The following is a 23,941-nucleotide window of genomic DNA, read 5'->3' on the forward strand; positions in this document are numbered from 1 at the left end:
ATAAAAAAAAGATTGGAAATCGGTTGAGCTGTTCGAAGGTTATGATTTAAAAAAAAAAATAAAAGATCTAATGCGCTGAGACCTACAGTGTGTGCCGATGAAAAATGACTGATTTTTTATTTTCAAAAAAATATATCTCAGAAACTAAAAAACATACATTGCTGAAAATTTTACTGTAAACGTAAATTTTTCTGAAATTTCAAGAAAAAATTAGAACAGCTATAGCCTCTTTGGTCTCGAGGCATTCAAAACACGAAAAAAACGGAAATTATTAATTTTTTCATGTAAAAAAAAAATTTTTGTGAAGTTTTATATTTTTCCAAAAGTTATAATTTTTTTAGAAATAAAATTTTTGCAAAATCGCGGTTTCTCTGGTCACCCTAACGGAAACGGTCATCCTTATCAAAAAATCCAAAAGCACGTGTATCCTTATTTCGTATAAGGATCAAAATAGAAAATTTTCACGGAATTCAGTGACCCACTAGATCGGTTTTTCATGGAATGGCTGCATATGTATGGATTATAATTATAGCACAGACAAACAGACGTAACACTCTGATTATTTCCATGGCACAGCAGAATAGCGCTCAATTCTATTATTTGGTGGTTGGCCGACGGGCCACTCATGGCGCTCGCATCGTTTTCGTTCGAGTTTGACGTTCGCTCACTACCGCCATCTAGTTCGCGGTTGGTATTTTATCATTGGGCGTAAATGTTTACATTACTATGTTTCAAATTGAAAATTGTTCTAGCTGTTACGTCTGTTTGTCTGTGATTATAGGAATAGTTCCTAGATTCATTGTTCAGAATATTCTTAATTTCTACATGAAGGTGCTGGAAAAAAAAAATCCGGGACTTCTTTCTGAAGTTGATCCTCTGGAATATCCTTTGGATATGTTTTATCCAAAATTGTTGAGTAAATCCATGGTAAATCATATAAACTACCAAGAAATAATTCCAATTTTGAAGAGTTACTGGAACTAATCCGAGAATAATTATGGATGGATGTTGGTAGTAATTCTTTGATGATTCAAAAAGGAATACGTGAGGGCAATTTGCTTTACAAGTTTTATGGAATTATCACTGGAAATTACTCAGTAAAACCTACCGAGGAATCACGAGAAGTGCCAGAAGAAATCATTGGTATAATTCATAGCAGAAAAGCAAGAATTGAGGATTAATTTTGAGATAAACAGTAAATTAAAAAACGAAATTTTGGCTTACTTATTCTACAATTATGGTGCTTTTGAAAATATCTCAAACGTTGAAATATTTACGTACTAACAATTGTACAAACCTGTAACTCTTGCATGTGCTTCAACTGTTGCAAAGGTGTCCGTCTTATTTTTCAACATGTGATTTTGAAACCTGTTAGATTAAGATCGTTAAAAAATGTGTCCAAGCTCACTCATAGTGTTCACTTCACAAACTAACTCATGAGTGTAAACCAACGAAAAAAAAAATGACAGACTAGCAAACAGGCTTGGTGTGAGAGAGTTCACACCCTGATCGTGAGAACATACAAAAAAATAGCAAAAAGTTCGCGATCATTTACTCGTGAGTATTCAAACAAGATGCAATTTATTATTTATAATTAAATAAATTTATTTAGGGAAAGTGTACCAGTTATGGCCATAGTGCTTCCCTATTTGGCCATATGTGAAATTTCGATGACTTTCACATTTTTAATCTTTTTGAATGTTTTACCATTAAGATATATCCTATATCTTACTAATAAAACACACAAAACTTTTCAAAATGTGGAGACATTCAAGTTATCACATATGGCGAAATAGAGAACCACTATGGCCATAACTGGTACACCTACCCTATATATGATTTATAATTAGATGAAAAACCGAATTTAGAACTATACCATTCAATTCCACTAGAGTTTGTATCCTTTGACATATACGCGTATTTTGACCTCAACTGTAAGGCCGTCTTCAGTGTCGTGTACTAGAGTCGACTTAGACAAATCATTATATATCCATCAAATCGATATTCAACTACCGGTTTGTAGTAAAAAACCCTTGAAAAGCTGAAATGTTGGAGCGGAAATAGTTTTTTTTTCCAAAAGCGTCATTGACTCTGAACAGCTCCGAACTCGTTCACGAATTACTTTACTCGCGAGCACGACAGATACGAGTAAATCAGCACTCTGATTCTCGCGAGTATTTTGTTCTGTTTTTGTTCCGGTTTAGCAGACATTTTCGCTACTTTCCATCTTTTCTCATAGCTCACCAAATCTCAAGTTTTTTTGAAGCCTACAAAAATTGGATAGATTTGGTTGGGAAGTATTGATTTATAAATATCCGTTATTAGACTCAACATATTCATGTATTAGACTCAACATATTCATGTTGGCCAAGGCCATGATGTTGCCGAGTCCCTCTAAACCTTGCCGTGGTGTATCAAAAATAAAAGATTATCATGAGGCCCCTGTATATCGCCGCGGGACCAAGACTCTTCTAAAACGTATTCTTGCCATGCTCATTTTCATGTTATGATCTCAGTCAAATTATCAGTTTCCCATAGAATAAATAAAAAAGGACATAGACTTTCAATGCAATAAGTAGTAGCTACACACTGCGGTTTTTTTTATTATTTCACTAGTGGTCCCGGCAAACTTCGTTTTGCTTTAGTAGGCTGTTGGTTTTATTTAGATAGATTATTGATGAAGTGTGGAAGTATACTAAATGTGTATTTAGAAGCGACTTTTATAAAAAGTGAATGTACTTAAAATTATTTTTCAGGATCATAGTTCTTGATTCTTACCTGCTTACTCAACTACTTACTTACTTCCAAAGTCGAATCTGAATGAATAATTCTTCCAACCAGTCTAACGCAGCCTGCCTTATTTCACATGATTGGCCATATCCAACTTTTTATACGGAATTTGTGATTCTGGCATGCTTTGTATTGCCATCAAGTAGACTGTTAGAAATATGTCATGAAATCTCCCATACAAAACGACAGATAATTTATCTTCACTTTTTCCGGCAATCCCGAAGATCTTCTTTACCTTTTCTTTCACATGAATACGTTGCATCCCTTTACGATTTGAACTGTGAAAAAATCATGAAAATCCGTTAGCCCGTTCTCAAGCCATTTCGAGACATACAAACACCATTCCACTTTTATTTATATATAGATAAATTTGACGAGCAGTTGGTACAATGTTTCTTTTTCTTTCCCTCTTTCCAGGTATGTGTCTTTAAGATGGACTGTCTGAATCATCACTGCATAAATTGGTTGGTATTTCATGGTGTCGGGAACCGTCCGACCGAAAGAGTGGTTCGACCTCCACTTGACCTTGCCAGAAACGTACCTCCTTTCCTTGAGCCAATTTGATTTCCTTGGATCCTTCCTTATCCTCGATCCTTATACTCCAGTCATCCTTGGACCTTCCTTCCTCGCATGCAGATGATAACGCCACAACAGTTTCACAAAAACACTTTATTATAAGGAACTACAACTTTAATAACTAGACACTAATTTATTTCGTAAAACTAAACATTGAACAGATTAAAACGGGCAAGGGTTCGCCCCTTGCGACTGATCGCGACGACGTACTGATGGTAACTAACTGTCTTGATCATCCTCTGGCTCTTCTCTCGATCTCTCCGCTACGTTCTGTCCAGTCCAATGCTCATATGGGTATGGGTAATCTGAGTGACCGCTTGAGTGACCGTTACGGATCTCGCCTTGTCCGACAGATTCCCTTGCTTGGCTGCGTTAGTTCAGGGCAGATACCTTGTTCGTCAACATCCTCACCCACCCTGTAGTGTCCGGGAACTTCTGAAAATATACAAGAAATACCCCTTTCGACGCACTGGATATCCTCGGAAGACTTTCTACTGCAACGCTCCGTTATGGTCATCAATGTTGAGCTGGTAAAAGACAAATTTTGTTGATCGCTCTCTTCATGGTTCCGTTGGCGGTCTTAAGGGTAACTACCCTAGTCACACCATCAGCTCCTGGATGAAGTTGGATAATTCGCCCCATCTTCCATTTCATCGGTGGTTGTAAACTGTCAACGATTACGCAAAGACTACCTTCAACTATGTCGACAGCAGGTTTCCAATTTTTGTTTCGGGCTTGTAATTGCGACAAGTATTCTGTTCTCCATCGTCTCCAGAAATCTTGCAGTTGACGTTGTACTAGCTGCCAACGATCCAGTCGATTCAACTGAACCGAACTAAGGTCTGGATCCGGTAATGTTTGTAAGGATCCACCAGTGAGAAAATGCGCTGGAGTCAGTGGTTCTAGATCTTTTGGGTCATCGGTGATGGGAGTTAAAGGTCGCGAATTGAGGCATCCTTCGACTTGGGCAAGCAGAGTACGGAAATCTTCTGCAGACACCGGATTTTCGCCTAGAACACGAAGTAGATGGTATTTCGTTGACCGCACAGCAGACTCCCACAAGCCGCCAAAGTGGGGAGCACCAGGTGGTATGAAATGCCACTGTACGCCTTCACTACAGCATTCGTTGGTAACAATCTCGCGATGATCCTGATTTTGTAGCAGTTTGCATAATTCCAACAATCTATTTTTAGCTCCAACGAAGTTCGTGCCATTGTCCGAATAAATATCGGTGCACCTCCCACGTCGCGCGAAGAAACGTCGCAGGGCTTGGAGAAAACATTCGGTTGACAAATCCGAGACATGTTCCAAGTGTACAGCCTTTGTAGCCATACAGACAAACACGGCGACATATGACTTAACTGCTGCTTGACGTCTCCCTGCCTTGATATAAATCGGACCGAAATAATCGATGCCGGTTTTTGAGAAAGGTCGTGCGACGGTTACTCTAGCAGACGGGAGTTCGCCCATTTGCTGTTCGATGCGGGAAGGTTTTGCCCGAAAGCAACGTTGACAACGATGAACAATCTTTCTGGCGCCGTTTCTACCACCGAGCGGCCAATAACGTTGTCGTACGGTAGCAAGAAGAAGTTGAGGTCCGGCATGCAGCATCCTTAGATGATAGTGTCGGAAGATCAACTCGGTTAGATGGTGTTTCGCTGGTAATATCATTGGGTGTTTCGCTGACTCCGGACTGTTCGAGTGACTCAACCGCCCACCAACACGCAGAACACCGTCTTCAGTGATTCGCGGGTAGAACCGGCGAGTTTCGAGCAACAGAGTGACCTTGATTCAAAGCCTTAATTTCCATGGGAAAATGATCCTGCTGGACCTTACTTACTAGTAGCATTTCGGCCTGTTGCAGTTCTATAGTGGTTAAAAAACCCTTCTTGTGCTCATCATCGTGTTTGAGTATTGCGATTAATCGCAGCCAGTAAGCAGTAGATCTAATTAGCCTATTATAGTCCGAAAACCTTTCAACGAAATCCGAAACGAATGAAGTCTCCTTTGCTGTACACGAAGCGGAAGTTTTCCGCATCTCCTGGGGTATTTGGTTTGGGATTGGGTCTGATTTCCATTGTTCCTTGGGTGTTTTCAGCCATTTGGGTCCGTTCCACCAAAGTTCATTTTTCAAAATTTCGTTTGGAAGAATTCCACGAGATATTAGATCTGCCGGGTTAGTTTTACCCGACACGTGACCCCAGCTATGGCCTTCTGTTATAGCCTGAATCTTGGCAACTCTATTTGCCACGAAAGTAGTCCAGGTTCCAGGAGCAGACTTGATCCACTGCAGCACACATGTTGAATCTGTCCAGAAGTGAATGTTGACATCCATTTTCATAGCGTTTGACACCTTTTCCCAAAGCTGTGCAGACAGGAGTGCTCCACACAACTCTAATCGTGGTAGGGATTGAACCTTTAGAGGAGCAATTTTCGATTTCGAGGTAAGTAGATGAACGGTAACCGTGCCATCTTGTTCTTCGCTTCGCACGTAAACCGTGGCACCGTAAGCTACCATCGACGCATCAGAGAAACAGTGAAATTCTACTGATCGTGCCTTAGGTGGAATAACGCAACGTGAAACTTGAATCGTATTCAAAAGTGGAAGTTTTTCATGATAATTCCGCCACTCCTCACCCACCGTTTGCGGCAATCGTTCGTCCCAGTCCAATTTGCGATCCTTCTCATTTCCCAGTGTCCAGAGGCGCTGTATAAAGACCTTCGCAGTCGTGATCGTTGCACCTAGCAGCCCTAGTGGATCGAAGAGTCTGGCGACGATACTCAACACGTTTCGTTTCGTGAAATGCTGTCCCTCAACAAATGGTGGAATATTGAATTGAAATTTGAAGCAATCTGCATTGGGAAGCCATGTTAGTCCCAAAGTTTTGACTTCTGCATCTCGGTCCCAATCGATTCCTTCGACAGTAGGTAGTGCCAAATTCTCTTCAGGAATGTCCTTCAGCACTTCTGGACGATTAGACGCCCACTTCCTCAGTCGAAATCCTCCGCTTAGCAGCAAATCGTTGAATTGGCAACGTAGATCGATAGCAGACTCCACGTCGTCTGCTCCGGAAATTACATCGTCCATGTAGACATCCTCGTCAATGGCCTTCGCGGCCAATGGAAATCTTCCCCTTTCATCTTCAGCCAATTGTTTGAGAGTACGAGTAGCTAGGAATGGAGCTGACTTCGTACCATAGGTAACCGTGCTTAGTTCATAGGTTGCAATATCCTTATCCGGTCCAAACCAAAGAATACACTGTAGAGGTGTATCGTGTTCGTTGACCCAGATCTGTCGAAACATCTTTTCTACATCGGAAACCACCATAACTTGTCTGAACCGGCTCCGAAGAATGATCGATCTCAAATCCTGTTGTACTATAGGTCCAGCAAACAGCGCATCGTTTAGTGAGATGCCTGTAGACGTCTTGCAGGACGCATCAAACACCACCCTGACCTTAGTTGTGGTGCTTGACTCCTTTATAACAGGGTGATGCGGCAGATAAATTCGTTTGACTGCTTCATCGCTGCTCACCACCCTTCGCATATGGCCTAGTTCCAAATATTCGGCCATAAAATCGTAGTACTGCACTTGAAGATCCGGGTTTCTTGATAATCTCCGTTCCACGCTTAGGAGTCGTTTCTCTGCAATTTCCCTTGATTCTCCGAGCTGCTGCAAGATTTGCTCATCCTTGGGAAGAGTAACGGTGTAGCGACCATCTGCTTCCCTTCGAACTGTACGCCCAAACTGCTCCTCACAGCGCGTTTCCTCCGGCGAATAGCTATTGACGGCTCCCACTTCCTCGCAGGACCAAAACCGTGACAATAATTCCACCTAGTTATCCGAAATTGCAATGTTGCATGAGAATCGACCTTGAACTGTACCGTCCACCGGTGGGTAGATTTCACCGGATACAATCCATCCAAAAACTGAATCTGTGAGTGTGGGCAGGCCTTCACCCAGCGATATTTCCTTCCCCGACTGGAAGAAACTGAAGAACGCTTGAATTCCCAAAACGATGTCCACCCTTCTGGAACGGAAGAACTCTGGATCCGCTAGTTCAACTTCTTGTGGTAGATTCCACCCGTTGACCTTCACCGTAGCAGTAGGCAAACATGCTGTAACATTCGGCAGGATTAGAAATTCCATGGACCTTGAATACTCCGATGTTCGAGACTTGACTGTAGCTTCAATCTTTCGTGTAACTCTCGTATTTGTTTGCCCAACTCCTTGGATTGAAATGTCGACCTTCTTTCCAGAAACCTTCATCAACCTACTAAGACCTTCCGAAATAAAATTACATTCCGAACCAGAGTCTAGTAGGGCACGAGCGGGATAGCGTAATCCTTGATTGTCTTCCACAAGAACAATAGCAGTTGCAAGGAGAATCTGAGAAGACGACATGTTGGCCATATTAGATGACATTGTTCCCGATGAAGTCTGTAGATTTGGAACTGATGAAAATTGCGCTGCTCCTTCAGTCGAAATTTCAGCTTCATTTGAACTGTGGTGTGAACTGCGTTCCTCGGATTTGAAGCACATTACGGTATGATGCCTAGCCTTGCACTTCCGACAATTGTACTTCGACGAACACTCCCTTGCGATGGTACCTCCTTTCAAACAGTTGCGGCAAAGAGAATGGCTTCGCAGAAAAGATTCCCTGTTGGACATCGGCAGCTTCAGAAAGGTAGGGCAGATGTGCAATCCGTGGACTTCAGAACAGGACGGACATTTTGAACTATTGGACTGTATCGCATTGTGACTAGCTCTTTGAAAGAAAGGTTTACGCTTATTCTGTGACGTAGAGTCATTTCTCGTTTCTGTTTTCATAGGCAATGATTCCAGAATTTGAATTCGTCGTTGAAGAAAATCAAGAAGATCCTTGACAGTGTCCTTGTCTTTAGCAGACGCATATTCCTCCCAACCACGCCGAGTTGTAGGATCCAATCTACAACTGAGGAGTTCCACCAACAATAAATCCTTATATTCAACTGCCTCAACTACTTGATCCAAGTTTTGGACAGCTCTATCGAATCCTTCCACTAATCGTTGTAGCTCACCAACAGATTCCTTGGCCAGAGATGGTAGTTTTAGCAACGCCTGCACTTGCCTTTTTCTCAAAAGTTTGCTATTATTGTATCGTTTAAGCAACGTATCCCAGGCAATTTGGTAATTGGCCGCTGTGATCTTTAGAGGATCTAGTAGTGCCTTGGCCTCTCCTTCAAGACAACCTTTAAGGTAGTGAAATTTCTCAACAGGTGGTAAATCTGCCTTGTGGTGAATCAGGGAAGTGTAAATGTCCCTGAAGCTCAGCCACTCATCAATGTTCCCATCGAAACACTGTAGTTTTATTTGCGGCAGACGAACATGGTCCACTGCACCATGTAGAAAACTTTCATCTCCTCGATTGGTTGGAATTTGAGGATTAACACCGCTTAACTCGTTCACCTTGTCCAATAAGAACGACTTCACATCGTAAAAACTAGCTTCAAAGTCAGATTGCTCCTTTAGGAAACTATCGCCCTCCTCAAATTCCTCTTGTGCTTGAATATCCCAACAAGTCTCGTTGATAGACTGCCACAACTCATCGAGACGTGAAATTCGAACATTGATCTGACTGACCGTTACATCTTGCTTCATCTCACTCACAAATCGTCGAATATTGCTGAACGTGGCGCGAAGTCCTCTTAATCTCGCCTTCAAAGTTTTCAAGTCCTTGGATGCCATCGTGGAGTCTCGCAGAAGTTGGATTCCAAAAAGCGAAAGGATACGTGGATGTAGTTTCAAAAAATGTCTTGCTTCGGCTGAACATATACTGTTCACCTCACCTGTGAGAGAAAGCAGTATCACTCCCGAAGCCGATCAAGTCCAATATTGAAACCAGCGATAGCCTTTCACGTGTATGCGTAATGTAGTAACGCCAAACTCCAAATCGATCCAGTGACAACAAAAAAAGGCAGAAAAGGGCGGATGTAGTATGCAAAAAATGTCAACTTCGGCTGTACATATACTGTAAAGCTCACCTAGAGAATTACAGATTACGTCAACAGCCAGATTCGCACGTCACATTCGCATTCGATTACAGCAGCACATTTAAATTCGTCTCGATCAAGCAATCCAGTGCATCAGAGGATAAAAAACCAATGTAGTATCAAGGGGGGGCCTGCCACGGCAGGACATATACTCTTAGTCTCACCTGGAGAACTAAAGATGGCGCCAAAGGTACCTCAAAGCTTCGACCAGTGAAGCATTTGAGTATAGGGCTTGCGTCCGTAAGAAATTTGAGCCAAATTCCGTCGAAAAGGGTAAAATTTATTGTTGTGGAGTATCAACATAAACCAGCTTCGGCTGGGCATATATCTAAAGTAAGTTTACCTGACAGACAGGACTATGCAGCGTTGCCCAAGCTCGAATGGTGTCGTCGATGTCCTCTAGCTTCCTTCGATCCCGTTTAGCGGTCGTTCACCAGATCGTGGCCACATTCACCATAAGTCCCCATCGATCGATCAGTTCTCTCGCACATCGATTAGCACACCGGCGGTTGTTTGAAGTTCGTCCAAGGGGGAATAGAAACCAGATCGAAATGGTGGTGTTAGAAAACTGAAAGTGGGCTTCGGCCAGACATATACTTGTTCTAACCTACCTGACCGGTGGTAGAACAGCACTAAGGCCGTCTACGTAGTCCTGAAGATCCTCGACATCCTCGAAAGGCGTCCAAATTCGATGAAGGTTTGCTTGAGACTAGCAACACCACCAGCCTATCGATCCTAATCGGTTGTCCTCCAGAAGCTCGAAATGGCACGGCAGACCAATGGGGCAATGTCTTGCAGTTGAATCAGCCAGTCGTAATGGCGATGATCGTATTCACCGTGTCCTGCGATGGCGCATATCCTTTATGTTGCATAAAGATGTTCTCTGATGGCGAAGATCCTTTCAGGTGGAAATAATGGGCTTTGATGATGGCGCGCGCTCTTTCAGCTTGTAAAGGCTTCCTCGGGCCTTGAGCGATGGCGGAATTAGCTTCCAGATCCCAACCAACGATTCACCGGTCGATAGAATCCGGTTCGAAGGACCAGTTTATGTCGGGAACCGTCCGACCGAAAGAGTGGTTCGACCTCCACTTGACCTTGCCAGAAACGTACCTCCTTTCCTTGAGCCAATTTGATTTCCTTGGATCCTTCCTTATCCTCGATCCTTATACTCCAGTCATCCTTGGACCTTCCTTCCTCGCATGCAGATGATAACGCCACAACAGTTTCACAAAAACACTTTATTATAAGGAACTACAACTTTAATAACTAGACACTAATTTATTTCGTAAAACTAAACATTGAACAGATTAAAACGGGCAAGGGTTCGCCCCTTGCGACTGATCGCGACGACGTACTGATGGTAACTAACTGTCTTGATCATCCTCTGGCTCTTCTCTCGATCTCTCCGCTACGTTCTGTCCAGTCCAATGCTCATATGGGTATGGGTAATCTGAGTGACCGCTTGAGTGACCGATACGGATCTCGCCTTGTCCGACAGATTCCCTTGCTTGGCTGCGTTAGTTCAGGGCAGATACCTTGTTCGTCAACACATGGTTTCACAACGATTGTGCCGGAAACTTTGTAGCAGATTTTTGATGATTCGATTGTCGCCCAATTAACCATCGCCAGAGCCACCACGCTGAAGCTGTGTACGAGAATCGAAGATCTCCCTGCTGGTTCAAAGATTATTCAAATTATTATTTTTTTAGGGATTTTTGCAGGAATTTTTATTTTTATTTTTTCTTGATTTTCTTCGAGAGATATTTTAAGATACTTCCACGTCAATGCTTTTTGTGATAACATAATGATTCTTTCAAGACTTTTTTGTAGTGAAAATTTCTTTGAATTCTACAAAAATTACTCGATAAAGAATTTTTTAAAGTATAACAAAAAATCACCTGTGATTTCATCTGATATTTCCCTAGAGAATCCATGAAATTGCTTTTGAGGCTTCTTAGAGAATTCACAAAGATTTCACACTAGAGAGAAGTAGTAGTAATATAATTCTGCATGTCGTTTCTAAGAACCTACAAAATTTCCTCTAGAAAAGGCCATGTTGAAAATTTCTTCTAGCCATTTTATGAATAACGTGAGGTATACTTCCAAGAGGTTCTTCGAAAACTTCTCGAAAAGTTTTCTCAAGCCCTACCAAGTTCCATTTCAGTTTCTTCGACTATTTTCTCCAGAGATGCCTTTAACAACTAATGCTAGGTTTTACAGGAGTTTTGAAAAAAATGTGGAGAGAATCTTTGGTGGTCCCAAAATGAATTCAGTTTTTTTTTCATGAATACATTGAAGAATTTCTTTAAATTTTCTTCATGGACTTTTCGAATTCCCTTTAGCGATTTTTAAAATATTTACTTCATGGATTTTTCTTGAAATTCCCTAGATTTTTTCATAGAAATTCTTAACGTATTCCTCTAGTAGGGTTCCAGTAGAGTTTGGCATTTTTCTGGACACTTTAGTATGTAACCTTTTCATAACGTATTGTACAATGTCCTTAGCAACCTCAAGGCATGAATACCAAAAAATGTTACAATTACTTCCAAGACCATTGGTGAGCTCGTTCTATCATGGCCTTTTTTTTTATTACAATTCATTCATACCAACATTTTCAACCTTTGGGAGAAAGATTTGAAGAGCTGGTTATAGCAAAACTAATCAAATAATTTCATACTACTTTGGTCTATTTTTTAGAAAGTCCCAAAAATTTGAACAATGCGTAACATCAGTGCTGTTCCCATATTCAACTGAGGAAACTGAAAGTGAAGCCCTCCCCAAGCTGCCCCGTTTGTCATCACAACGTGTGAACACCGAGGTTCTCCCTCCGGCAAGGTGAAGATTTCACAACCCTTTTCCCTGCTCTTCATAAGGTCCCCCAGCGCTGAGCCTTCATTGATTTGGGATGGCGTTGCGTCTTTCTTTATCGATTCGCCGTCACGTTGCCCTCACTCGCTGGTCTCCGTGGACTCGCGGGACACCACTCCGTGGACGACGACAAAGACGACGACGATGATGATGATGATGCCGAGAAGGTGGTCATTAAGTTAATAAATATTAAATTAATAATCACATATCACGAGCTAATATGGGTGATATGTGGCGCGTCGTTTGGTGCCGGGAGCGACGTGGGTGGCGTCGGTAGGTAGGGAGGGGACCGGTGAGGCTGGGCTGCTTTTATTTTGCAATTATACGCCTGTGATCCTTTCACAAGATCGCTGGTCGAAGTCGTTACGAGAACCGCTCCTCAATGCGAGTGGCCACTGTGGACAGTTTTCATATGGCATGGCGGCCAAAAATATTCTTGTAGTTCCATGTCATATTTATGACATTTGTGATACAAATATGACGATAATAAATCTTCGAGCTGTTTAGTGGAATACCTATAAGTAAATGAAAAACCGAATTGAGTACTGTACCATTTAATTCCACTAGAGTTCTAAGGCACAGTACTAAAATCGATTTTTCATTAACTTATTTTTTCGACTTTTGGCCACCTGATCACCCATAGTGCGCGAGACACACGTCGGTTTTTGCGTTGGGCTCTCGGGAAGGTAGCTCCTGATATCACGACGTATCAAACGATGGCTGCGAGAGGATACCAATTTAATTCAATTTAACACGAGTCGTTTAAACGATTGGGACCCACTTGCAACAGCATCAGTGACGGACAACGACTGCGGGATAGTGTGCTTCGGTTTATCGTAGCCATTTGATCGTAGTAATTAAGCGAGGGACTTGGAGTAGGGACTTCCAGCTGATTGGGCGTGAGAATATCGGTATCGCGGGAGTTGATTTATTTGAATGGGGAAACGATGAACTGGTTTCGTAATCAGAGGTAAAGATAGGGTGCAGAACCACTTGCTGCTTCGATACGACTCACATTGTGGCCAAATATGAGCTCAGTGGCTTTCGAAAACCCCACTGCCGGAGTGAATCACAAGTGCCCAGAATAGGATTCGGCTCCCTATGTGAAGTAGTTAAGATTGTTTTTATGTTTCGTGTAATGTCTATTAAAATTTCGTATTTAAATATACCGCCGTGCGGGGTGACATTGGACCTAGGGGGTGACTTTGACCGCCCTTTTCGATGCATCTCATGTAAGACTAAATTAAACTTTCATTGACATTTTCTTAACAATATATTTCATTTAATTTGCCATAGCAGAGTACCTTCAAGACGCCCTTGAACAAACGTTCAGTTTCGAGGTCACAAGAAAAAAAATTGTGCTTCTTCTCTTTAAGATGTTTGAGAAGAAGTTCGCGATGTTTAAGAGTTTCCATCAAAAGAATTTTTGCCAAAAATAATTTCCCACAGATTATAGTCCAATACTGTTTTCCATCAAAAAGGATTGAGTACAATTTAGTAGATCACAAAGTACAATGTCGGCATCTTAAATGGATAAATTCCACCACCAGAGCCAACAATCAGTTCCGTACGATTACTACCTTTAAACACACAAGTCTCCGTAGCGCATATGAGTGGTTCAATCTCAACCCTCAACACTGCATCGCATCGGTTCCAATTTCATAGTTATGCAACACAAATCTTCAAGCACGACAACGGCCGACGAAAGAAAAAAAGTGAAACTGATTTTGGCTCGATAACATTGTTCGCCCCTAATGCGCCCATGTCTGCGAATCGTCCAACCGTTTTGCTCTTCTAAGAGGTTCGCTATAGCAGCTAGTCATGGAACCGACACAAGCCCCTTGATTAGGGGGAGAGAGTGAGTTAATTTCCAGAGCTTGAACATTATGCGCCCGAGTGAGCATTTTGCGTTTGCCTTTTATGCTCGCACTTATGGTTCCATGGATATATGAATCGGCGAATCTTTTTCGCCCCGTGAATGGAGGTTTAAATACAGCTTCACTCGACACTTCCCGGAATGACGTAAATGATAATATGTTTCGGGATGTCGTAAGGGACGGATCGCTGTAAATCTTAACGCCTAAAAAGGCCTAAGAATGTAACCCGACCAGTGGATTACTAAATAATTGTTACAGGGTTTGTTTCTTAGGTGGCAGGTTTTTTTTGTTACAAAATGTGTTCTAATTAATGCTGGTTAGTGATTCAAATAACAACATTTCTTCTTTACTAAGCTTAATTGAAACAAATATGTTATAAATTAAATAAACAAATAACTCATTGTGTTATCTTCCATGACTGACTTAAAACCATTTTTTTTTGTTTTCTCAACATGAAAAAATTGACCATGTAGCAATTCTTCTCAGATTCTTTATAACAAATTGCGTTGTAATTATGTTTGTAAATATAACAAGTTTATAACTGATATTGTTTTAATTGTGTTATAACTTCTTCAACCAACTCAGAGGGCTCCTAACGAAAGTGAAATAAAACTGTTGTTTTTGGAACTAATTTTGATTTATTTGTGATACAATTTTGCTGTAATCCACTGGTCGGGAAACGTTTTGGCTGCGGAATTACAAAACGGCTATCATTCCCAAATTAGCCACTTCCAGTATCCCTCCACGATGACGTCCAGGAAAATTTCAATCTCCGCTCAGATTCATGGCATTCGACAGCATTGCTATCAAAAAACCTCATTTGATGATGCCATTTTCTTAACACTCACTCCTTCCACCTTCGAAGAGGAACCTTCCTAACGTTGTTGGTATCAACAAGCAGTAAACTCCTTTTCTCTAATTTCCTGCTTGGAAAAGAATGGTCCCCCCTATCAGGGAATCTCCTGGAATGGAACGAGCTGCTGCCACTGCCAGTTCGCAAGGGAGTTTCTTTGTGCTCAGGTCTTTCCACATGTGGTTTAACCGCGAAAGATTGAGTAAATCTACTTGCTGACTTTCCTTAGCTTTTCTTGATCTGCACGATTCCACATTTTTGTTTTTATCTATCTGCAATCATTCTAAGCCTGGTTTTTGACTACCTTATTTTTAATTAAGAATTTTTGTGTTTAGTAATTTTTATTTTTGATTTTTAATATATTTACTTTTGAACATTACCATCCTTTTCATTTTATTTTTTTTAAACTTCTTCTAGTTACCGATTTTTTACTATTATAAAGTTGAAAATCGTTACTGAATTTTGAAAAGTATGAAAGAAAATGCTTTAAAGCTTCAAACTAAATAAACATCGACAAAGAGGGAACCCCATCTCAAGAATCTAAAAAAAAGTATTTAAATCGATTAACAACCTTTCGGAACCCTTCGCCACTATCCAAACATCAAACAGCGCCCATGTTTGCATTCAAATGAGGATACCGACTGTAAATTCAGCTTTATTTTTATCATTTTTATCGTTAATTGCGAGGCGGGCGTCGACTACGACGGCGTCGTCTTCCGTGGCTTTTAGAGAAAGAAAGCGGGGATTCGCATCGTTGGTTGACCACAATGCGGCGGTGACGAGGACAGAGAAGACGTTTCGTTACGATAGGGCTCTGGGATCGCAGCTTTGGTTCCTGGTTTCCACGTTACCACATGCTGCACAAAGCGAATTTAACTTTTTTCCGTTTTATCTCGTTTGGTTTAACGATAATCGCGAACTTGAAGCTCGGAGGTTTTACATTGGGAAATGGAGCTAGCGAAGTAGCTATTGTACATTTTTGTTACATACATCATACATATAACAAAACTTGCTTTTATAGCCCTTATCTACTTTGTTTTAGTAATTCTTTGTTTAGTCAATTGCACATCAAATAATTCCAAATTGTTCCCAAGTTCTGGTAAGGATTCCGCTAAAAATCTCCACTAGGTATCTTGTTAAAGATGTCTTCAAGAATCCTTCGATAAGTTTTTGACAGTTTCTTGTGGAAATCCTCGCTATAAATAAGTATAATTGTCCTCTGGTGCTGCTCACAACGGTGTACAGCCATATTCTTGAAAGATCCTCTATTGACTGTTGATTAGGAAGAACAACAATTTTCATGAATATAGCAAATCGACATGGCGACCGTCACACACGATCGCCATGTAGATTATCGATTCAATTGGTTTGATGTAATTCTCAAAACCAAATTTGCATGATACACAATTTGAAATCATCGCTTAGACGACAATTTCGATCAATTCACCTAAAAAAACCAACACTAATTGATCAATGCTCATTTCGGTTCTCAATCCTCGCTCCGGTCGTCAAATTCCCAATCAATAATAACTCAATCAAGTGAAGCGGCCTCCACTCGGCATGCCCCCACAACAATCAAGCATCGGGGGAAACGTGTTTCCAATCACGATTAGCCCAATATCTCCATTCAGCAAGTCGCCTTGTTCTCTCGTACCGCAGAGCCTAACTACGTCAAGAAGAGACCTCCAATTGGCCGCGCCTTGCATTCAACCAAAACACGATGTGGCGTATCGATTTTTGAAGAAGGCATATTTCTGACGTTTCTTCCAATGCTCGAATTCGGCCTATCGCGCGCACGTCATCCACCATGGTCACTGCACAGTAGGGTGTGGCCTAAAAAGTTATAAATTATAACTTTTATAGGGCTTTGTAATTTTTTAAACAATTTTGATTATAATAATACATCTTGGAGCTGTTCAGTGGAATACCTATAAGTAGATGAAAAACCGAATTTAGTACTATATCATTTAATTTCACTATAGTTTATATCTTTTGACAGATACGCGTATTCCGACTCTAACTGTAAGGCCGTCTTCAGTGTCGTGTACTAGACTAGACTTCCGAATATTTTAGGCACAAGCTTTGAGGTTTCTCTTGTTATGTGTTTCAAATTCAGAAGAGCACACAAACCTTCGATATTGAGCGCTTTCAAAAAATATTCTGCACCCTATTGCACAGTCAGCCAGTCAGTCAGTGACGCTGCGCTTGATTGGAGATGATCAGTTTCGTCCGCAAAAAAAAAGAAAGAAAAACGACGCAGCTTGAAGAAGCTGCGGTGTGCGCAATATCAAACACTCCGAGAGTGCGCAATCGAATTGTGGTGATTGCCAGTATGTCTAGGCCAAAAAACGCAACAAATCGAGAAGATGCGATTGATAGCACGCGCAAATTTCGTCTCGGGCTGCTGCGGCGTGCTGAACTGGGGTGCCAATTGGCTCTGCGATCGATGATCGATTTCAATATCAGTTGGTCAAACGAAATCGAAAATTCCGACTATGGCGGGTAGACGAGGCGGGAAAGAGGCCAATTGTTATGCACGCAGCCGGCAATCGAAACGCAGCACAGTGGTAGGGTTCATAGGCCAAAAATCTAGAGATAATTGTTTTCACATGCTTACCTTTCCATGGACTTATCAACCATGAAATACCAATACAAAAAATTTCGGTCTAAATATCATTTGTCCTATCTAAAATCGACCTATGCAAGTTTTGAGCAATGATTTTTTTTTATTTATATTTCTGAACATTCTTTTTGATTTTCTTTTGGAGCCTCTTCTGGTTTATTTATTTTTTTTAAAACATATTTTATTTCTTGTATGAAATACAGAAAACATGATTGAGATTATGTTGATACTATATACCAGGCTTTTCTTCTATAATAAGTTAATTCTAGCAATATAAAAAATTATCATTTTTTGCATTATACTCATACCGAGATTCAGGCAATTGTAGACTTTAGAATGATTCAATTTTTCAAATACAAAAAATATTTCAAAAACCATAAAACAACTATCCAGACATGTGGGTTACGGATAACGCTTTTAGCCAAAAATAAAATCATTTTGATTTCATGGATTTCCTAAATTCCAAAAGAAAACCCATCTTAGGACAGTATTGGTTACAGAAGGATTTAAGATTTCAAGAATTTAGAAAGTTAATTTTTTATACGTCTCTGTATAGCTGCAAAGCAGGACTGGTCACGATGCGCTACAAAAAGTTACTTTACTCTTTTTTTTTCTTTACAATGGTAACTTTTTTCGGGATTGGATGTAAATTAACGATAATTCCAAATACACTTAAACCTCAATTGACGATGTCTTTTTTGACGTAAATTCAATTTACGTAACTTTTTTTTTTTTTGAACATTTACGAAGTTCGTAAATTGAGTTGAGACGATTATATGGGAAATTATGCATTACTATTATAAGTTTTGTGAAAATAATCTGCTTTTTTCAACATATGCTCTGTATGTTCGTTCAAAAGTGTTTGATCTATGGAATATTATAACATATTATTGTTCATACCTGCCATAAATTTCAGAATACTCCGGAATGTAGTATCCAGATCTAGAAGCGTGGTTTATGCACATTTGAAATCTTTGCATGTACTAAGAGGTTCTGAGCAATATGCAACACTACAACATTCATAAGATGTTCTAAATTAACCAAGAACTTTCTGGAATATAGATCTTAAGAATTTTGAAGGATTAAGTACATTGATTCCTTGGATGTCCGAGAACATCGCTCGTTATCCATACAATGCTCTGTTTGCTTATATGGATGGTTAAGAGTCTTTCACATATTAAGAACCCAACAAAAGGTTGTTCATTACACCATTAGATAGAAGCTATTTATTGCAGGAAGTTTTTTGGTGAACTAGAACACCTGATGTACTCACTTAGTGACTAAAACGGGGAGCTTGATGAAACAAACAGTTCTTGAAAATATAACAATCTTCTAGCAGCCATAAATACGAGATATTCTTCTACTTAGCAATGATGAATAGATCCTAATTTATTCAAGTAGAATCATATGCCCAAACTCTAAGGAATTTTTGGAAGACCCTAACTTGCATAGATTTATAGTGTGTGGATAATTTAGGTGGAAATTCAATATGTACATTTCTGATGAAATGAGTGAAGAACTAGCCGAAAGCTAAGTTTAAAAAATAAATGAAAAATACCTGCATTTTTTACCGGGTTTATTAAGGTGAAAATGGTGGTGAGATTTCAAAATTATTTTGGGTCAGAATTTCTGGCAAATTTTTTTGAATATTGTTTGGCCGAAACGAAACACGTGTTTCTGACAAACCTGCCCAATGAGTGCATAGCAAATGTCTAGAGTAATCTTTGACATAAAGCTAGAAAGAATCTCCAATTTACCTTCTGTGGGAATCACAACAAAACTATTTCATAAGGTAATCTCATCTGGAATTTCAACTAAAAAAATTTCCAATTGTAAATCGCCAGAACCTCCTCTAAAAATTACATCTAAATGTTTGTATTGATTTGTATTGTGTAATTTTGTATTCAGACAGGAGCTCTACCAGAAATTTCTTCTGGTGTTCCTTTTTTATTTTTGTATTCTGGATTCTAGCAGGAATTAAACCGGAAACTAATGGTGAACTCGCCAAAGGGGTGAAGCTACTATATACCGGGTACCCCTGTTGGTTTGACCACATTTAATCTGAACACTTTTTAATTTGTACCCCGCTAATTTGCACTTCGTTCAGATTAAATATGGTTCAAACGTCATTTAGGTCATGGAATGGAACGCTGTGGAACGGAACGCAGAATCAAAACAAAACAGCGAAAGAGGTGACCAGAAATTCGTTTCTAGGGTGATTAGATGTTCAAATTAAAAATGAACCCCGATGGTTTGCATGAAGTATCGTTCAAATTAACGGGGTTGTACGGTAACTCCACCAAAAACTTCTGAAACTTGTCCACGAAGTTTATGAATGAATGTTGTGAACATTCTTGACCAAGGCATGTCGAAAACCTCTCATTAAATTGCTCAAGTCTACGTGCTGTCGTTTGCACCTCTACGATATTTGAAAAGTCTTCACAAGTCAGCTCACCGTAAACAGTTAAAGAGTATTTCAAAAAACGACGTAAAAACAGACCTCATGGTTTTCGACGTTTCATGATCATACGAATAATGTAATCATAATGTAGAACGCCCGGCAATGGCATGACACTACGCTATAGCTATCAACGTATCAAGGTAGGTAATGTAGAACATAGTTTTGCACGAAAAAGAATAAAAAAATTGACAGTTTTTTTTGGTGGTAGGTCATTTGGTATAAAGTCGTTTGGCATAAAGTCATTTGACGTAACGGTCGCACAGTTGGACGAAACTGAAAATTGATGATCAAAACCTCTTAGAGGCGTTTTAGCCCATAGGTGTCATCGGGACATTGTTTTGAATTTAGCATCCCAAGTAATAATGAAAAAAGCACCCGTGAAAAAAAAAAAAATTGAAAAAAAATAACAACTTTGCTGAACATACTTGATATGATAATAAATCTTCGAGCTGTTTAGTAGAATACGATAAATCTATAAGTCGATGGTCCCTTGAATATCGAGTTATGGAGAGTCGACTATATTTTATACTATGTATGACAGTGTGAGCATTGTTATTTCACAGAGGAAGATTTTTTCAACACTTTGAAACGGTCAGTGACTTGCTGTGTAAGGAATTAATTGGTACAAAATCCCAAAATCACTTCCTTAAAGGGTCCAAAATACGATCGTTGCCCTACATGTTGCAATTGAAACTGCGAAAAGAAACAATCGTATCCGACCGGTTAATCAAAATCAGTGCGCCTCCGAGCGTCCGGTCTCTCAAGGGACTTCGCAGCTTGTTGGTTAAAGCACTCATCTAGCAAATAGGGAGTCGTGGGTTCGATCCCCATCGGAGATAATTCATAGCCTAGAATTTGGCAATTTAAACGTGCAAAAATATAATCTTATTCGATTTTTTATGTAAGCGCGTTTCTAGGCTTATCTTAAGAATACTTTAAGGTGTATTAGATTTTGCATAAATGTTTGGCAACCAAACTTGCCCATAGTGGGGCAAAAGTACAAATCAGCGGGTCAAAAGTTTGAGCCCTATATAATCTCGCAGAAAGTTTGCAAAATGTCAAAATTCACATACAGGTCGGACTCGATTATCCGGGATTTTTTGACTCGATTATCCGGAATTTTAGACTACTCGATTATCCGGAATTTGTTTTTTGATGTTCTTTTTTTAATTTTATGCAATCATCTGAGATAATTTGGTATTGCAATATACAATATGAATGCAGTTTGCAGTTTTCAACGTGTTTAAGAAAAGGGGGGGTTTGAAAAAGTGGTTTTTTTGTGTATGCTGGTCAAAAATTTATTTTTCTTGTAAAGACCCCAACTGTGCCTAGAAACAATTTCTGGCTACGCCACCGCATTATATAAATAAAACAACGAAAAACGATAATATTTAAGTTCTCTTATCAAAGATTTCAATTTTTTTCTTGGGGACGGACTTGGTGTAGTGGTTAGAACACACACCTCTCACGCCGAGGACCTGGGATCGGTCCCGAGATGAACTAGCCCAGGGCTAAAAATCTCGTTAATAAAGATAGAAAAAAAAATTTTTTTTTCTTAGTGATTTGATTATCTGGAGTGAACAAAAAAAAAATCGATACTCCGGATAATCGAGTCCGACCTGTATTATTATATTTTGGAGAAATTTGCCTTATTGCGGAAAAAAGGTCATCAAAATTTCAAGTACTTCAAGTACCAAAGTTCAAGTACTTATTTTTACGTACAACTGCTATTTTTGGGTATATTACATTTAACATTGTTTTGGACAATATTTTGATGAACATTTAGTGTGGGTATACCAAAGGATGTGTGTCATAAAATTATCGATATTTTGTGTTTCGTCCAACTAACTCTTGCCCCACAATAAATTGAATATCAAATCTTCAAAATTTGAGCTCTTGCCCCACCGGTGGGGCATAATTTTGTTTGAAACTATTACATATAATCAAAAATGGCTAAATATTTTGACACAAGAATGTTCAGTAAAGTTGTAGCCAAAATGACAAAGGTTAACTGACTGGTTTTCATATCTTCTCAGCTGTTATAGTTTGTCATAAAATATTGATCATTCCACTCAGGTCAATCTCTTGTTTGATCCACCTTACTCTAATGTTTTCTATTTATTGCAATCCGGTGACCTGAGTTCGAGTCATTCAAGTTCTTTAATCAAAACCAGAATTTTTGTAGTGATATCCTAAAAATAATTGATTTGGCAATTTTTGATGATATTTTTTATTGGAATCTGACCGCTTCGTTGTCAAAATGAACAGTCCACAGCCGAACCGACAAGTAAAGTTCAATTGATGCTCTCAGTGAAGAAGATTGGTGAAAAACCCCGAAGTCAATTCGTCATCATATTTTTTTTTCGATCGTTGGTCGTCTTCGTCGTCGTCGTCGTCAGTTGGTTTCGTTTTCGCCGGTCGTGATTTTGTTTTTCCTTGTAATCATATTTCAATTGTGTTTGTTGTTTCGAAATGAGTCCGAGTGGCGCAGTGGATCACGAGTTGTATGTTTATTTCGATTTTTTCGGTTTTGTTGATGAAGCATAGTGCAGCGGAGGGAAGTAGGTGGGAAGGGGGCGAGAGGGGAAATTGAAACAAGCGATTCCAAATGGGCTTGATAATATCTCTAATCGTGGATGATTGTATGATGAGCCGAGGTTTTTTATTCATTCGATAAGTTACGTCACGATTGCCAAGGTTCGAGTGATATTAGAGCTCACAACGGAAGACGGAAAATTATGATTTTGTTTTGATAAAGGCACAGAGATTTAGGTTGTTTGATTGGCTGGTTCGCTGCAGGAAATGTATTACTCGGCGTGGTTTCGAGGGAAGTTACGTTTGTTTGAATTATTGAATAACTATAAGTGCGTAGAAAAAAAGATGCTCCTCACGAGAAATTTGAATTCGATTTGTTATCTCAATGTCAAATCGTTTCCCATGGAACCTTCAAATCAGTTATTTGCAATTGTCCAGTAATGTGAAACCCCCAATCAACAATTAAAACCCCATTTGTCAACAATTAAATGATAAATTATACCCAATTATCGTCTGTCGATGCAGTTGCAGGCATGATGAACTTCAGAAAACACATTTTTTGTCACACATTCGGGTTTCAAGGCTGGCCTTCACGGAATTGAGAACGAGAGTGATGTAATGGCTGAAGAGACAACAAATCCACCGATATCCAATCAATTATTTTCTTACACATCCGATGTTCCAAGTTGCCCAAATTTCCCCAACTTCACATTCGAGATTTCTTAGGGTTTGATTTTAGATACTATGCTACTTCTAGGCTTTTTTTTCATACATTGCTCCAGGGAATCTCTCAGCGTTCGAACGCTACTTCCTTCAGAAATTTCTACATGGAATACCCTGATTTATCCGGGCACTATCCCTAAATTTCCTCCATAGATTTTTTCACTAACTCTTAACTTAGGAAAGTGCAAGGGTTGATTTGGATTTGGATTGGATTTGGATTGGATTTGGATTGGATTTGGATTGGATTTGGATTGGATTTGGATTGGATTTGGATTGGATTTGGATTGGATTTGGATTGGATTTGGATTGGATTTGGATTGGATTTGGATTGGATTTGGATTGGATTTGGATTGGATTTGGATTGGATTTGGATTGGATTTGGATTGGATTTGGATTGGATTTGGATTGGATTTGGATTGGATTTGGATTGGATTTGGATTGGATTTGGATTGGATTTGGATTGGATTTGGATTGGATTTGGATTGGATTTGGATTGGATTTGGATTGGATTTGGATTGGATTTGGATTGGATTTGGATTGGATTTGGATTGGATTTGGATTGGATTTGGATTGGATTTGGATTGGATTTGGATTGGATTTGG

General features: G+C 39.7%; 1 protein-coding gene across 2 annotated transcripts in view; it reads left to right on the plus strand.

The window, feature by feature from the left end:
* LOC5568000 (ras-interacting protein RIP3) overlaps window positions 1-23,941 on the plus strand; it is an 899,140-nt gene that overhangs the window by 552,528 nt on the left and 322,671 nt on the right. The window lies entirely within an intron of this gene.

The sequence above is a fragment of the Aedes aegypti genome, chromosome 2, assembly GCF_002204515.2.
Source record: "Aedes aegypti strain LVP_AGWG chromosome 2, AaegL5.0 Primary Assembly, whole genome shotgun sequence".
Classification (NCBI taxonomy): domain Eukaryota; kingdom Metazoa; phylum Arthropoda; class Insecta; order Diptera; family Culicidae; genus Aedes; species Aedes aegypti.